We start from the raw sequence: 15,605 nt of genomic DNA on the forward strand, positions 1-15,605 counted from the left end.
GACCTTGAAGGATTCCACAGCTCCTTCAACGGGCTATGCATGCATTCCTGCCCTGCCATTTCTCCTGATGCATGAGAAGGTGGGAGGATGGGACAATCAGGGATGTGGAGTTTGGATTGGCTCCACAGAGGATGTACAGGCACAGTCCTGGAACAACATCCCTAGATCTCTGCCACTTAAGTGAATTGCTGCTTTTCATTCCTATTGGGATAAATGTTGCGCCTGGGGATAATGTTGCAGTAGAGGCTGCAGGTGACCCTTGAAGGACTGAAAGGAACAGAGGACTCAAAATGACAACCTCTTATATGGAGAGTGACTTGTAGAAGGACTATCCAATGAAGATCTCACTTTCACTGTCGGGGACACCATGGACAGATGCAATACACAGACACATAGACGCACACACCCTCTGCACACCTTATCTATCATAATGAGGACACACTTTGAGAGAACATCATTTTGGGACCAACTCACATTGTGTTTAGTACAAATAAAATAACATTGCAGTCCCAAAATATTTTCCTTTGAAGCTTCTCAGCTGCATTTTATATCGAGTTCTTTGCTCTTGTGAGAATTAATTACTGTTCCGTTTCAGTTTTATTGCCTCACACAGTGCAGCAACTGTTTGAAAATTCGTGCTGCCTCTATTTATATACAACACAACCATAACTGCAGGTTAATTGGGGGGGGGGATAAGTTGCTTCGCCGGTGTAATGGCGTTAACAGAAGAGGATTTTAATACTGGTGTTTTGCTTGTTTTTGTTTTTAAATCAGGAGAGACTGCTGTAGCAATGCAGTATCACCAGCAGGTGATCTAATAAACAGTGAACCATTTTTATTAATATATTTTGTTCTTTCCAGTTTACTGCATTTTAATGAAGGATTTCATTTTCCATTTGCTTAAGCCATAGCACAGCACCACATTCCTTCTAGTCATCTACTACCATTCTGCTACCGTTGGCAAGTCTTCTGGGGGGAAAGTTGCTTTGCCAAGTATAGCATGGCAAGACTTCAGCTACAACTGCCTGCTCAACAGGTGCTGAACAGACTGCAAACAGATTGACTGGTAAAGTGCATTCTGCCATCTGAAGAACACTGAAAAAAGCCCTGAGAATACACACAGTGAGCAAGTACCTTTTTCAAACTGTTTTGGGATAGTGTGTGGGGTGGAGATGAAGGCTGAAACCCTGTGCACACTTCCAAGGGAGTCAGAACCATTGAATCCAGTAGGACTTTGCATCTGAATATACCAGTTTAAGGGAGCACTGCACATGTATCACCAAACACCACTACCCTTTCAATCCCTAGCAGAAAGGCTGGTTTTAATTTTTTTATATACGGATCAAAGTTACATTGCACCTCAAAGAACCAATTTAGGGTTCACGATTGCACTAAAACAACAGGAAAAGTTTTGAGCCTGCCTTTGTGCAGAAAGGTAAAATAACACCTGTTCTGCTTCCGCAACCAAAATACACAGTATTCAGTTGATAGTGGCATCAGATGTCTGCTGAACATTTACATCAGATACAAAAAATAATACACACCTAATGAAAAATAAAATCCATTTTATTCTGTGACTGATTTCTTGAGATTGCACAACAATCATTACTGTGTTGCAAACTGAATCTGACCAAACTCATAACTGGAGAGTGAATTAAATGTCCTTACCAGTAATGCTATTATATGTGGTGCATGTTTATCTGGTGCTGCCTCTTCAGTTTCCTCTCCTAAATGCCTGGAAGATGTAAAAGCAACAGAGTGTACTATTCCACCCACCCTCAAATACTTTCCAGTAAATAATTGTAATGAATGAATGACGTGGAAACGATACGGTTGTTTTTCCTTTGCCAACCTCCTGAAAACCCTGTCCGAAGACAAAAAGAAACTGTTTCTCTACTAAATATATATTATAACTTGATTTCCGCTGCTCTGGTGCTGTATGAAACTCTGTACATTACAATTATGTGTGTGGAGAAAATGATATTGGTGAATTAGCTTTCAGAATTTACTATGCACTTTCACAGCTTGAGCAGGCAATTAAGGACAAAGCAGAACAACATTTGAATAAAGTCACATGCTAAAGCAATGCCAAACCCAGCATCTGTAACTGAAACTTGAGTGTTGTGTTGAGTTAATTCAGTATGAAAGTGTAACTTGACCTGATAGTACAATGTCTTATATTCTACATTATACTAGCTACAGTCATACCTTGGAAGTTGAACGGAATCCATTCCGGAAGTCTGTTAGACTTCCAAAATGTTTAGAAACCAAGGCGTGGTTTCCAATTGGCTGCAGGAAGCTCCTGCAGCCAATCGGAAACTGCATTGGATGCTCGGATTCCAAAGAATGTTTGCAAACCAGAACACTCACTTCTGGGTTTGCGGTGTTCGGGAGCCAAAATGTTCAACTCGCAAGGTATTCGACTTCCGAGGTACGACTGTATACTATAAGAAAATCCCTTCTGGATCAGACCAAATAATGATCTAGTCCCAATATCCTAAGTCTTCCAGCATACTTTCCTACTCAAGCTCTTCCTTACAACTTGCCAGGATACTGAGAACTGCTGTCATACTGCCCAGGTTAGTGTTACACTACGTAAGATTGAACTTCCACTAAGAGCAAATTCAGCTGGTGAATACCAGTAGAACTGTAGCCAAAAAGGGGCCACTGAGAAACAAGAAGATACCATCATGCTTGAATTAAGCCTGTGGTTTGTAAAAGTACAAAAAACCACAAAGTGAAGCCAAAGATTGTTCTTGGGTTTCCAAGCATGCTATGGTTCACTTAAATGTGCAATGATGCCTGGTTCGGATCCAACCCAGGGACCACAGTTTGTCACTCCTGCTCACAATAGGTGAAGGAATAAAGTGGGAGCAATCTTCATATTTATTCACAGTAAAGCATTGACTATGGTTTAAAACAATGTGCAAACTGGGTCATAAATTTAGTATGCTTTCATCTCATTTTTACTTGCGACATTTCAGTTTTGCAGCATCGCAATATCACTGATAAAAAAATACTTTCTGTCTGTCCAAAAGCTACATTCAGTCGAAACAACATAAACAGAACAATTCTGTTAGTAGCTGAGAGAACAGGTGGCAACAGAATTTGAGATATGTGGGTTTTTTAAACTCAATAGTTTACCTTTATGGGGTCAGCTAGCCAGTACAATACTGGTTACTTATCTAAGCAGTTAAGTCCAAAAGGGTTTAGTTCCCTTTGAACTGCAAAGGATAACCTTATTTTGATTCATGTATTGCTTCAAGAAGTAGGTGGCTTCTCGTTAAAATGAAGACAAAATTGAATTTCTCCCTACTCCCTAATTGCACTTATGCATTTTCCCACTCGTAGTTTTTAGGGGAACACCTACACTGAGCAATTGGTATAGAAACAAAATATTGACTTGCTTTTGCACCTGCACATTGGCTCTACTCCATTAGTAGGCAAACTAAGGCCCAGGGGCCAGATCCAGCCCAATTGCCTTCTAAATCCGGCCTGTGGATGGTCCTGGAATCAGAGTGTTTTTACATGAGTAGAATGTGTGCTTTTATTTAAAATGCATCACTGGGTTATTTGTGGGCCATAGGAATTTGTTCTTTTTCCCCCCTCCAAAATATAGTCCGCCCCCCCTCCAGGTCTGAGGGACAGTGGACCGGTCCCCTGGTGAAAAGGTTTGCTGACCCCTGTTCTATGATGTGCACACTGGCCAGGCTCCTCCTCTGCTGGCCACATGTTTGCCATGCATGAGAAGGAGCCCTCTGCACATTCTGATGTACACACCTAGAGCATTTCCACCAAGGGGAAGGGTTCCTGTTTGGCCCCAAATATGCCACATGGAGAAGCTAGCAGTCACAAGTCACATAGCTGGTAGATACAAGTCCACTGCCCGCCTCAACATAAACAGAGGTGTTTATTTTAGTCTGCCTGTTCAAGAGTCAATGTTGTCATTTGTCTGCCCCTCGTATTAACTGAAAGGCATCATTTTTCAGAGACAGGGAAAGTACCTTCCTGCCATTAGGTCCCTTTTGGGGAACAACCAATCACCCCAGGCTTATTAAGCAACCAATCTACTTAATAAAATATGGTCACCCAGCAGATATACAGTGGTACCTCGGGTTAAATACTTAATTCGTTCCGGAGGTCCGTTCTTAACCTGAAACTGTTCTTAACCTGAAGCACCACTTTAGCTAATGGGGACTCCCACTGCCGCCGCGCCCCCGGAGCACAATTTCTGTTCTCATCCTGAAGCAAAGTTCTTAACCTGAAGCACTATTTCTGGGTTAGCGGAGTCTTTAACCTGAAGCGTATGTAACCTGAAGCGTATGTAACCCGAGGTACCTCTGTAATAATACCATCTTTATAATACAGTACTAGCATTTTTGTTTGGCCTTGGCTTCTGATTAAAGTGAACAGATTTTAACCGTCCTTCAGAAATTGTACATATGCACACAAGATGTGTCTGTAAAAGCAGGTGCAGCTTGCTGAAAAGGGCTCAATTAAAGTGTAACATGTTTCTTGTAAATTAAGACCCTGTTGAATAACAACCTCCCATACAAATGTTTCTGTTTCTGTATTAGAGCAAAGCTCTACTGCTGTCATGCATAGCTGGTTCAGAAAACACAAGCTTGGCATAATGGAGTATTTGTCATGCCAAAGGGAAATATAAAAATAAAATTCCACTTCGTACATTATCCTATGCCAGAGAGTTCTCTTTGATTGCACCCAGAAGGTGGCCAACCTTAATTTTCTGCAGATTGGCGTATTAGAATGCAACGCAATGCTTCAGAATAGTTTATTTAGCAAGACGCTAGCTGGAACAGAGGCATGGTGAGAACTGCAAACAAATTTGCAGCAGGGAGGAAACATGACATAACTACATATATTTTGTTGGAACTAGGTGGATTCCAAATGCTATGTCAGAGTGAAAAAGGTACTAAACCTATGGCAGTTCTGAACCCATACTAGGGCATTCCAAATCAATGTAATTGCTTGCAAGCATATAAGCAAATATTTTTTCACCTTCGCTTTACAGAGGCAGTATAATTGGCTCCTGCCAAACAAGACAGCTGTTATCCAATTTCATTCAGAATAAAGCTACTGATTTGGCATGCATTACTGAAACCTGGCTGGATGATAAGGAAGACCACATCTGGCCAAACCAGTTCCAGTCAATATTCAACCCAGAACCATCACAGAGAAGGACGAGCAGGATATAGCATCATATCACCCTACAAAGATACTACCACTTTACCAAGTATCCAGTGCAAAATGCAGCCAGTTCATCTGTGACTGTATGTGTGGCATTGTAAATCAGGGACAAGTTAGGAATTCTCACACAGATTGCTGATGAACTGATTATTACCTAGTAAAGGCTCCCAAATCTTTGTAAGGATGGATGGCTAATTTGGATGAACTCTGTCTCCTGAGACATAAAGATTCAATTGGTTGCCAGAACATTATGTGAAAGCAGCTTCCTGGTTATGACAACAGCTGCTCTTTCAATAGCCCGACTGACCTGTGGAATGAGAAACTCTCTTACTGTGGATCTAATCTGTCCTAGGCACTTTTCTTGCATTCCTCTGCTTCTGGGTAAGTCATTGATCTACTAATATGCTGAAGTAGATGGTAGAAAACTCTAACCTGTACCAGGAGGAGGCAAGATGATGCACGACTGCTTCACCATACCACGGCAATGGTGATGGTAGGATCATTTTTTCCCCTTCAAACACTAACAGCACAGAAAAAAATGGATCTCAGCTTGTGAGATACTGGCGTCTTTAGACGCACTTTTAAAAGCAGTACCAGTTGGCTCGCTCAGGCAGAGGTCAACAAAAGAGAGCAGACGCGATCTCTCACTAGGAGAGTCCAAGGTCAGCTCTTCTGGGAAGCCGGGCAACCAGCATTGACTTCTTCAGGCAGCTAGGTCCTAGTAGCCTCCCTAAGCAATCAAACTCCTCCCTTGGCCTCATCCCTCCTCTTCCTTTCATATTATGATTTCCAACCACACCTGCCTAGGACATGAGTAGGTCTTTGCTTCTGAGAAGACTATTGCTCGTGGAGCTATTCTCCCATGGCTCCAGGAACATGGTCAACTGTGGAAGCTAACAACTCGCTGCCACTGCAACAGGTTAGCTGCTTCCTATGTCTTTCAGCGTTCCATCTTATTCTGCTGCCCCTATCATGCATCTTGGGCTATGTCAGGGAAGAGCTGGATAGCTTTTCTCTATGTACTTTCTCTACACTTGTATCATTTTATTATCTCCCCTCTCTCTCACACACACAGTCCAACTATAAAGTCAAAAAAAGCATAAACCTTTCCCTGTACGCAAGGGGGTTAAAGCCTTGTATCATTTCAATTCACCTTCTCAAGCTGTACAATTTAATAACCTTTTTGAGATGAAGCAACAGGAACTGTACACAATATTCCAAATGTCGTTGCACCATAGATTTATGTACAGTGGTGCCTCGCAAGACGAAAAGAATCCGTTCCGCGAGTCTCTTCGTCTAGCGGTTTTTTCGTCTTGCGAAGCAAGCCCATTAGCGGATTAGCGCTATTAGCGGCTTAGCAGATTTTAGCGGCTTAGTGGCTTAGCGGATAAGTGGCTTAGAAAAAGGGGGGAAAGGGGGGGGAGTCGGAAAAACTCGCAAGACATTTTCGTCTTGCGAAGCAAGCCCATAGGGAAATTCGTCTTGCGAAGCACCTCCAAAACGGAAAACCCTTTCGTCTAGCGGGTTTTTCGTCTTGCAAGGCATTCATCTTGCGGGGCACCACTGTAAAGGCATTAAGGCAGCAACAGTTTTATTTGCAATCCCTTTCCTAATAATCCCTCACATGGAATTTGCTTCTTCACCCACCCACTGCCACACAATGAGTTGGCATTTTCATTGAGTTATCCACCACTGAACTCACTGGGGTTAACTTCTCAGTAAAAGCACATAGGATCAGATTGCACATAGAAACTGAATCCAATGAATTATGAGCTTATTGTACTGCAGGCTTAGGGCGCATGAGCAGTACATATTATGTATGAGCTTATACCTTTAGATGCAAGATCTCTCAAGCAGAATAAATATTTTGCATTATTTACGCAGGAACTTTTATACAATATATCACTCTGTATATACCAGAAATATAGTCCCGTAGGTGGAAGATTTCCATTTTTCAGTGTAATTTATCTTTGATAGCATGTGTTTGAATAGTCATATAAACAAGACCTTGTACTCACATCAAGACACAATTACTGAGCAAGGCAATATACACAGTTGCTAGCAGACTGAGCAACTCATTATGGAATCTGTGTAGTATATTAGTTACCAAGGAAACATACTTGAGCACAGATACATGATAATTTCTGCCTTACAGAATAATTCATTCAATATGGCTGATTTCCTTTTTTCTTTTACCCACAAAAAAAATCAACATTTTGAACAAAGGTCAATAGAAGTATAATTAAGGTCATTTTAAGCTGCTGCTCCAAGGTCATTTTATGAAAAGTTTGTCAGTTAACTTTGGACCACTATTACATAGGTACTGTATGATAGAGTGCAGAGTACAGTAGTATTGTGCCAAGGATGCATGAAATAATTTTTTGTTTTTTGTTTTTAATGTCTTAGCTTTATGTTTTATTATGTTTCTGTATATACTGGAAGCTGGGGCAACCCAGTCAGATGGGCAGGGTACAAATAATAAAATTGTTTTGGTTATTGCTAATTTTTCTTACACTTTTGGCTAGAAAGGCTAACACTGCATGATGACTGTGTAGGGAAGGAGATGATTTTGCCCTTTTCACATTCATAGGAGACGGAAGGGTGCTGCAAGTTCATGCATCTTCTCCTATCACAGGTCATTTTATGCTGATCTCAGTCAAGATGTGTTTCCTCTTTTGCATCTCTTTAGTCTGCCATTCTCTTTAGCCAAATGCACATCGCTTTAGGGTAGAGAACTTTATTCAGGTTGTACAGGCATCCTTGTACAGCATCACTGCGGACCTGATAGAGAGGTAAAGGTAAAGGGACCCCTGACAATTAAGTCCAGTCGTGAATGACTCTGGGGTTGCGGCGGTCACCTCGATTTACAGGCCGAGGGAGCCAGCGTTTGTCCACTTCCGCAGACAGTTTCTCCGGGTCATGTGGCCAGCATGACTAAGCTGCTTCTGGCGAAACCAGACCAGCACATGGAAATGTCGTTTACCTTCCCACCAGAGGGGTACCTATTTACCTACTTGCATTTTTGGTGTGCTTTTGAACTGCTAGGTTGGCAGGAGCTGGGACCGAGCAACAGGAGCTCACCCTGTTGTGGGGGTTTCGAACCACCCACCTTCTGATCGGCAAGCCCTAGCTTCAGTCGTTTAGACCACAGCACCACCCGCATCCCAGTACATGGATAGACAGGTCTAAAAAGCCCAGGACACAATTTTTTACAGCCCTCTGGAAGCTATGGTGGCTCATATACCAGAAGTAAGGCATTTAGCATTAACTCTGGTAGTGTATACTTGATTCTCACCAAACTAAACCGCCTAGAGCAAAAGACTCCTAGGAAGCTTAGTTTCATCAGAATTGAGTACAAAATTCCAGAGTTAATGCTAAATACATTGATTCTTCTTTTTTAAAAAATAGTATTTTTCCCCATATAGAAATTTACATTTACTCAACAATCATACTCCAGTTCAACAAAACTAATAGCTTCCCACTCACTTAGCATCAATGATTATAACCCAAATTACAAACAAGTGTGTTTTAAGGTTCTGTCTTATCTAATTGCATCCTCTCTGACATGTTTCTTAATATATTCTGCTACATTCTTATGACAAATCCAAGTTTACTTTTGCATAAAGCAGTAAACTACTCTCAAAGACTGGATCCTGTCTCTTAGGCTCATTATGACTAGTATGTAGTTAAAAAGTGGGGGAGGCTATGGCAAGGCATCGCATTACTATAACTTGTCAGTTTTCTGCTCAATTAAAATTTGCTCCATTGCTCCTTTGAAGAAACTAATTAAAGTAACATCAAGAGGAATTTTTAAAGCAAACCATAATAAAGTACATTTGATCACAATAACTTATGAAATGGTAGCAAAGTCAAGCGATTCTTCCAATCAAATCTGATACTATATTTAAAGACAGTCTCATTATACATTGTTTCATTTGTAACTATTTTGTGTATTTTTGTGTTTTTTATATTGTAAACCATCCTGTGATCCTTGGATGGAAGGCAGAATATAAATGTAATAAATAAATAAATATCAATAACGTATAATGTTGGAAGAGTTACACAAAGAGTTTTTGCTAGCTGAGATGGACATTTGGCAAATGGCTAGGCAATTATTTAAAGAATGTGTGTGCCATCACAAAAACTTTGATAACTTTAGGTGAACATTATTTCATATTGTGCTGTTTTGCTTGGACTTTCCATGAACCTTACAAGTTTGTAATTTGAGAACTCATAAAAGATGCCCATCACCAGCCAAAAAGTAATCTAATTTCTAGCCATGCTAAACTTTAATCTCCAGAAACAGAGGTCTAAACCAAGAGCTAAGCCAAACTTTTATGCTCCGAATGCCCTTTTTTGCCTGATGAAGAATTCAGTGAAACTAAAAATTCTAATATGTCTTTGGACAAGTTGGTTAATCTAATAAAAGACAGTATCTCATACAGCTGTCTGTCATACAGACAGTCTCTCATACAGACAGCTGTCTGTTCTGGGAAATAAGTTGTGAGATATAGATGTAGTTACCAGAGTTTCAAATCAGTGATGCTGGAAGTTGGCTTGAAGAGCTGCTTGCTCAAAGCTTGGAGGAGCCAATATGAGTTCAAATAAAAGAAACAACTGAATGTATACCCCTAGGTGTATGCCAAATGAAGAAAGTGTTCTATTTATCATGGAAGAATCTACAGTACTCACTGAGTTTGTCATATTCTTTTCCTGCCCTTCCTTCAAGGAAAACAGAGCAGCATGCATAATGTCCCTTTACATTATACTCGCAGCAACCCTATGGTTCATATTAGGCTGAGATGTAAGTCTTCTTCAGGCATTAATGTTTCCGTATTCAGTTAAGACGCAAAGAGGGTTGTGAGAATGAATGCACTAGCTCTGTTGCCCTCCACGTTGGAGGAGGGTGACATAAGGATCTGACATAAGGAGCCTCCTTGAGTACAACTGTCTCCTGCTTTGGACCTTCACCAAAAAAAGACAGTGATGTGGATCAGAGCGAGCGCATTCATCCCTGCCTTACTTGTTAACATGGAAACAAAATACCTGGAGAAGGTTATGGTCAATGGCCCAAGGTCATGCAGTGAATTTGATGGGGGCAGGGGAGTTGAATATAGGTCTCCCTGATGCTGAAATCCAACATTCTAGTACAATCGTACCTACCTTGGATCTCGAATGCCTTGGATCCCAAACAAATTGGCTCCCAAACAATTGAAACCCAGAAGTGAGAGTGTTCCGGTTTTCAAACTTTCTTTTGGAAGCTGAATGTCTAGCAGGGCTTCCTGCAGCCAATTAGAAGCCACACTTTGGTTTCTGAACATTTTGGAAGTCGAACGGACTTCCGGAACGGATTCCATTAGACTTCTAAGGTACAACTAGTGACTCCATTTCTCGGTATAACATTTTGCCACACATATCCTTCAGCTACTGTGCTTTAAACAAACAAAATCTCTTACATACCTGTTTGGCTAGGTTCCAGAAAGTGTCCCAAATAACAAATCCATGGCTCATAATATATTAAACAGCAACCCAAACAACATAACTGTTATTTGCATACTTTTTTCTATTACTTATATTGTATATCTAGTTTTAAAAGTCTTGTCTCTTTGCAATTAGCGTGTAAGTATGACAACCAGTTCAGTAAGCTGCTTTACTTTTATATTACACTTCAGAGAGCCTAATAATTTAAAGCAATACAGTTCTGTATTGTAAACAAACACATTAAATAGGATCCTGAATTTTAATCCAAAAGGATACACAGAATCAGTGCCAAAATGTAAATATGACTCATACTTTTTTTCTTCAAAAACATACAAATATTTGTAGCCATGTAGAGCCCACAAGAATGAGAGCCACAAAGTGGATGAAAATACATTGTTTCATCTACTCTTTTTCTTTCCTTACTAATGCAACTTTATTGTTAAGAGTCAATAGCAAGAGCTTATATAAAAACAACAAAGCTTACTGTGGAAACTTAAAAGACAGATTTATTGTGGCATAAACTTTGTGGACAAGAGCCCATTTCACCAGAAACTCTGGTCCAGAAACTCTGGGCAAAAGAGAGATGACTTCAGAGTTAGCGAAGGTGACTAAAATATGTGGATCTTGGGGGAAGGTGAAATTCTGCTAATCAGCTTTCATAGAAAGATATGAGAATATACTACATACACGTTTACCAACTATCACTTTTCAGACTGAGGGCACTTCCGGACCATTGCAATTTTCAGATGGGATTCAATAATTTATCAGAAAACATTTATCAGGCTATGCAGCTAAAGTTGATTTGGAGGTCTTGCACAACAAATCACTTCCCCAAATGGTCCAACTTCTTGCAACAAGGAAAGTGACAGGGAAATGCATTGGAAAGTGTGGTATAACACTTGACTGAGGCAACATTCTCTAACCTCCCCACAAAACAAAGCAGAATGCATGCTCAATTAACAACCACTTTTGCCCCTGCAAACACTAAGGGTGAACGCTCAGTGAATGCTCTGGATGCAACATATAATGTCCTGCAAACGTTGATAAGACAACATGGGTGTTTGGTGGGGGGGGCAGAACCTCAGTTAGCTATGTATTTTTATTGATGTGGGAGCTGCCCCTCCCTGCCCCCCCCCTTGACTACGCCCATGGATAAGGAGAGTGATAAAATAGTGAAAGCATCCTAGGAGAAAACATCAGGGCCTCTGTTAACAGAGGTTTCGGTATTTGTCACTTGAATCTCACCTTAATTTAGGATGAAAAACTAACTGGAATTTAGAATTACTGAGAGAAGGGTGCTAATACTTTTCCATGCTCCCCTTGTGTTGCAGGGAAAGTAAATGTGAAGCAGAGAGAGAGAGAGAGAGGGAGGGAGGGAGGAGGAAAGCATTTTCTTCCTTCAACTTCTTGCTGGGACTCCAAGCCTTTAGTTCTGCTAGCAGTGCCTGGCTTTGACTTCTGCCATGAACACTGTAATTCTGTACATGCCTACTCAGAAGTAAGCTTCAGGGAGTTCAATGTGTTTATAGAATTGTGCTTTAGAGGACTGTAATGGATGCATTTGCTACCAAAATCAACGAGGGACACCTTTCTACAGCCTTTCTGCTGTTAGGGAACAAGCCGCAAGCAAACGTGCGACACCCTGCAAGAGAAACGCGCGCGCGAGAAAACTTCCAACCAACTAGAGACTCTATAGAGAAATGCTGTAAACCCCCCCCCCCCCCCACTTAACAAAGCAGAAGGCTTTTCCTTGCAGCTCGTCTTGCCCCCCCTCCCCTCCTGCTTCTCCTTTTCGTCTTTTTAGGTCAAAGTAAAGAAAGGCTGATTTCTGAACGAGGAAATTCCAGGATCAGGGCATAACGATTCTCGTGTGCCAGTGCGGATCCGTATTAAACAGAAGAAGGGGATGAGCTCTTTCCGAGTGGAAAGAGTCCTTCACCCACTTACCTGGGTGCAAGAGAGGTTGAGCTCGATGGCTCTTACTTCTGAGTAGGCATGTATAGCAGGGCGCCGCTTGCCTCAAAGAGAGACACTTCATCCTCCTGTCCCGCCACACCTTGCCCCAGCTTTCTTACTAAATACTATATATAACATAGGATTGTTACACGAACCTGAGGATCATCTAGTCCAACCCGCTGAAACGAAGGAATACGCAGTTGTCCCATACGGGGATCGAACCTGCGACCTTGGCGTCACCAGCACTCTGCTCTAGCCAACTGCGCTATCCAGGCTGATAACGCGCCCGCTAATAACTGGAGACCCCACGCCAGAAGCGCGCCTGAGCCTCCACTCCGGCCGCGTACAGCGACGCGCGCGGCCCCGTTCCCTCCAACCCCACAGAAAACGCGCTTTCCCCACGACCCCCGCGACACACCTGCCTCGCGCGCTCCGTGCCCACTTCTGAATTCAGCCATCTCTCGACTCGCGTCCTCAAAGCCTCTGCTTTCCCCCCCCCTTCGCTAGAGGAGGAGGAGGAAAGAGAGCCAAACGCTCCGTTCCTTTCATGCTCTAATAAACTTGCTTGTGCAATAAATGCCGGTCAATACAAGCCCCCTCGTTAAGTGCGGGGTCGAGGGCTCGAGCTTTCCAAAGAGGCCACCCCAGAGACACAGTGTTTATTTGTTTGTTTGGGGGATTTTTTTTTGGGGGGGGGGGGGGAGACGCTCCTCACTCATATCGCCTCCTTCCTCCATTCACTAACTGCCCTATCTCTCGCACACGCACACGCACGCACCTCTCTCGTCTGAACGCTAGCAGCCTTCCCGCCCCTCTCCCGCCAAAACGGCAGAGCGAGAAGAAGACTTTCCCCCCTCTCAGGTCCCCTCAGTTGTCAAAAGTACTCCGGAGCGGCCAGCCCCCCCCCCTTTCGCAATGTGCGCGCGCGAGAGAGAATAGAACATACGCGCCCCTTCTACTGACTCGCGCCATTTCGCTTCTGCTTGCCCCCCCTCCCCAACTCCAACACTCTCCCCCCGCCGCCGTGGCTCTCCTGTCCACCTACCTGCACGTGCCTGTCCATAGGAATGCGGGGCGCGCGTGTCGCGAGGGGCGGGAGGAACCGGTGCTCTATTCGTGATATTGAATGGCGCGGTTGCGCTCCTGACCGTCATATATTGTTCGGACTAGGAAGGAGAGTGTGTTTTGTGTGTGTGTGTGTGTGTGCTTGAGGTGTCTTTCATCCCCGCGCTCGGTCTTCCTCCACCTTCTCCTCACCTCACACTGTGCGCGCGCGCGCGCGCGTATGTATATATGTGTGTGCAGAAAGCTTTCCCTCCTCCTTCCCCCTCAGCGATATTATTAAACTCTCCGTGCGAGCAGAGAGGGCTCGTATCAGCTACCGGAAATCGAAGCCCTGGCCATAAATATACCACAGGAAGTCACACACACCCAGCCCGGTTACACACGCGTCGCCAGCCCCTGCCGCCGCCGCCTCCCGCTGCCCCAACACACAGAAACACAGGCGGAGACCTCCATGCTATATATCCCTGCCTCAAGCCCTCAGCTACAAAGAGATGGTGATGGATAATCTAGGAGTGGCGGAGAAGGCATCGCCGCCACCGTACTATATTCGGGGCGTTTGTGTGCCAAACCATTATTATTGTTGTTGTTGTTGTTGTTGTTATTACCCCGCCCATCTGGCTGGGTTTCTCCCGCCACTCTAGTATACAGCCATCTATAGGAGTACAGTCAGTCAATACACTTGGCGTCTCGACACAGCGTTAGTGCATACGGTGTAATATGCAACATCTGTCGGATCAATACATAGACGCCGAGCATGTAATATATATCCATAAAGAGATGCGCAAGCGAAAGCCAGTGCGCGCATTTTTGAAGCATTTTCAAAGCCTTTTATGAATGTGTTGGAGTGTGCTGTAGCCGTGCCCCCCACCCGCCACGTTTTCCCCCCACACCCTGCTGAGAGGGAAGCGGGGAGCAGATGAGAGAACATCGTTGCCATAACTAGTTCTGCCATAACTGCAAAAGACACCCCCCCCCCGTCACCGGTCTTGACAAATTTTCGCATCCTATTAAAAACGGCAGAAACCCTGCAAGCGATTCTGTTTTTTTTAAGGCGTTGATTTGCGCCGAGATAAGGCGGGCTAGACGTGTCGCGAATGCCAAAGCACTTGCTTTGAGAACGTGAGCATTGCGAAATAATACGTGTCAGCACCGAGGGGGGTGTCCTCCGCTTCCCAGGCACATATAACACGGCTTATATGTGTGTTAAAAGACACGGATCATTCAGAGAGAGAGAGAGAGTGTCCAGAACGGGCGCTCTCCTCATCCTTTCCCCGTTTCCTTCATTTTGGATTCTTCTCCGGCGTTTATTTCATAGGATATCCTGGTCAATGGCGAGCGAAGTCCCAAGAACGCAGTTTCAAGGGAGCGACTGTGAAGAATTGTAATATAGCACAACAACAGTACGCCTTTATTCTCGTTGCTTTCCGGGGACCGCCTTCTCATAGCGCAGAGAGGGGCGCCTAATCTGCCTGAAGAGGGAGAGGGAGGAAGATGGAGGAGCGGGAGGGAGGGCGGGAGGGAGGGAGCGTGTTATTCAACGGCGAGGCAATAAGCAGCACGTTCAATACAATGTCGAAGCAAATGTCCGCCTTCGGGAAAAGAGCCGGGCGGGAAGAGCTCTCTCCGCGCTCTCTGTTGCAGAAGTAGCACAGAAAGCAGCAGCAAGGGGGATATTTTCCATCACTAAATCGACAGATCTCTCGTTTGTCTTGTTGGTGTGAGGTTTGTACTGTAATTGTTGTTGTTTGGGAACTAGGAAAAGCGGGGCGGAGGAGAGAGAGAGAGAGAGAGAGAGAGAGAGCGAGCCGAAGTGACGCGCTGGGCTCCTGTCGTCCTCCGCCCCCAACCCAGTTGTTTCTCGACCAGGGAAGAGTATTTTCTGAGGCACGGCTGCA

At 43.7% G+C, this 15,605-nt stretch overlaps 1 protein-coding gene across 8 annotated transcripts in view; it reads right to left on the bottom strand.

Moving 5' to 3' along the window:
* Positions 1 to 14,016, bottom strand: part of KIAA1958 — a 73,097-nt gene extending 59,081 nt beyond the window's left edge. For 3 of the 8 annotated variants that reach the window (XM_079959362.1, XM_079959363.1, XM_079959361.1), the window contains exon 1: positions 13,691 to 14,012. The gene's annotated coding sequence lies outside the window, so the exon portion shown is untranslated. Of the gene's footprint in view, positions 1 to 1,668; positions 2,432 to 12,636; positions 12,752 to 13,063; positions 13,401 to 13,690 lie in introns of those variants that run through there. The other 5 variants (XM_079959364.1, XM_079959360.1, XM_079959358.1 and 2 more) reach the window with 5 other exon arrangements.
* Positions 14,017 to 15,605: the final 1,589 nt, after the last annotated feature.

Source organism: Podarcis cretensis (assembly GCF_951804945.1).
Source record: "Podarcis cretensis genome assembly, chromosome: 17".
Classification (NCBI taxonomy): domain Eukaryota; kingdom Metazoa; phylum Chordata; class Lepidosauria; order Squamata; family Lacertidae; genus Podarcis; species Podarcis cretensis.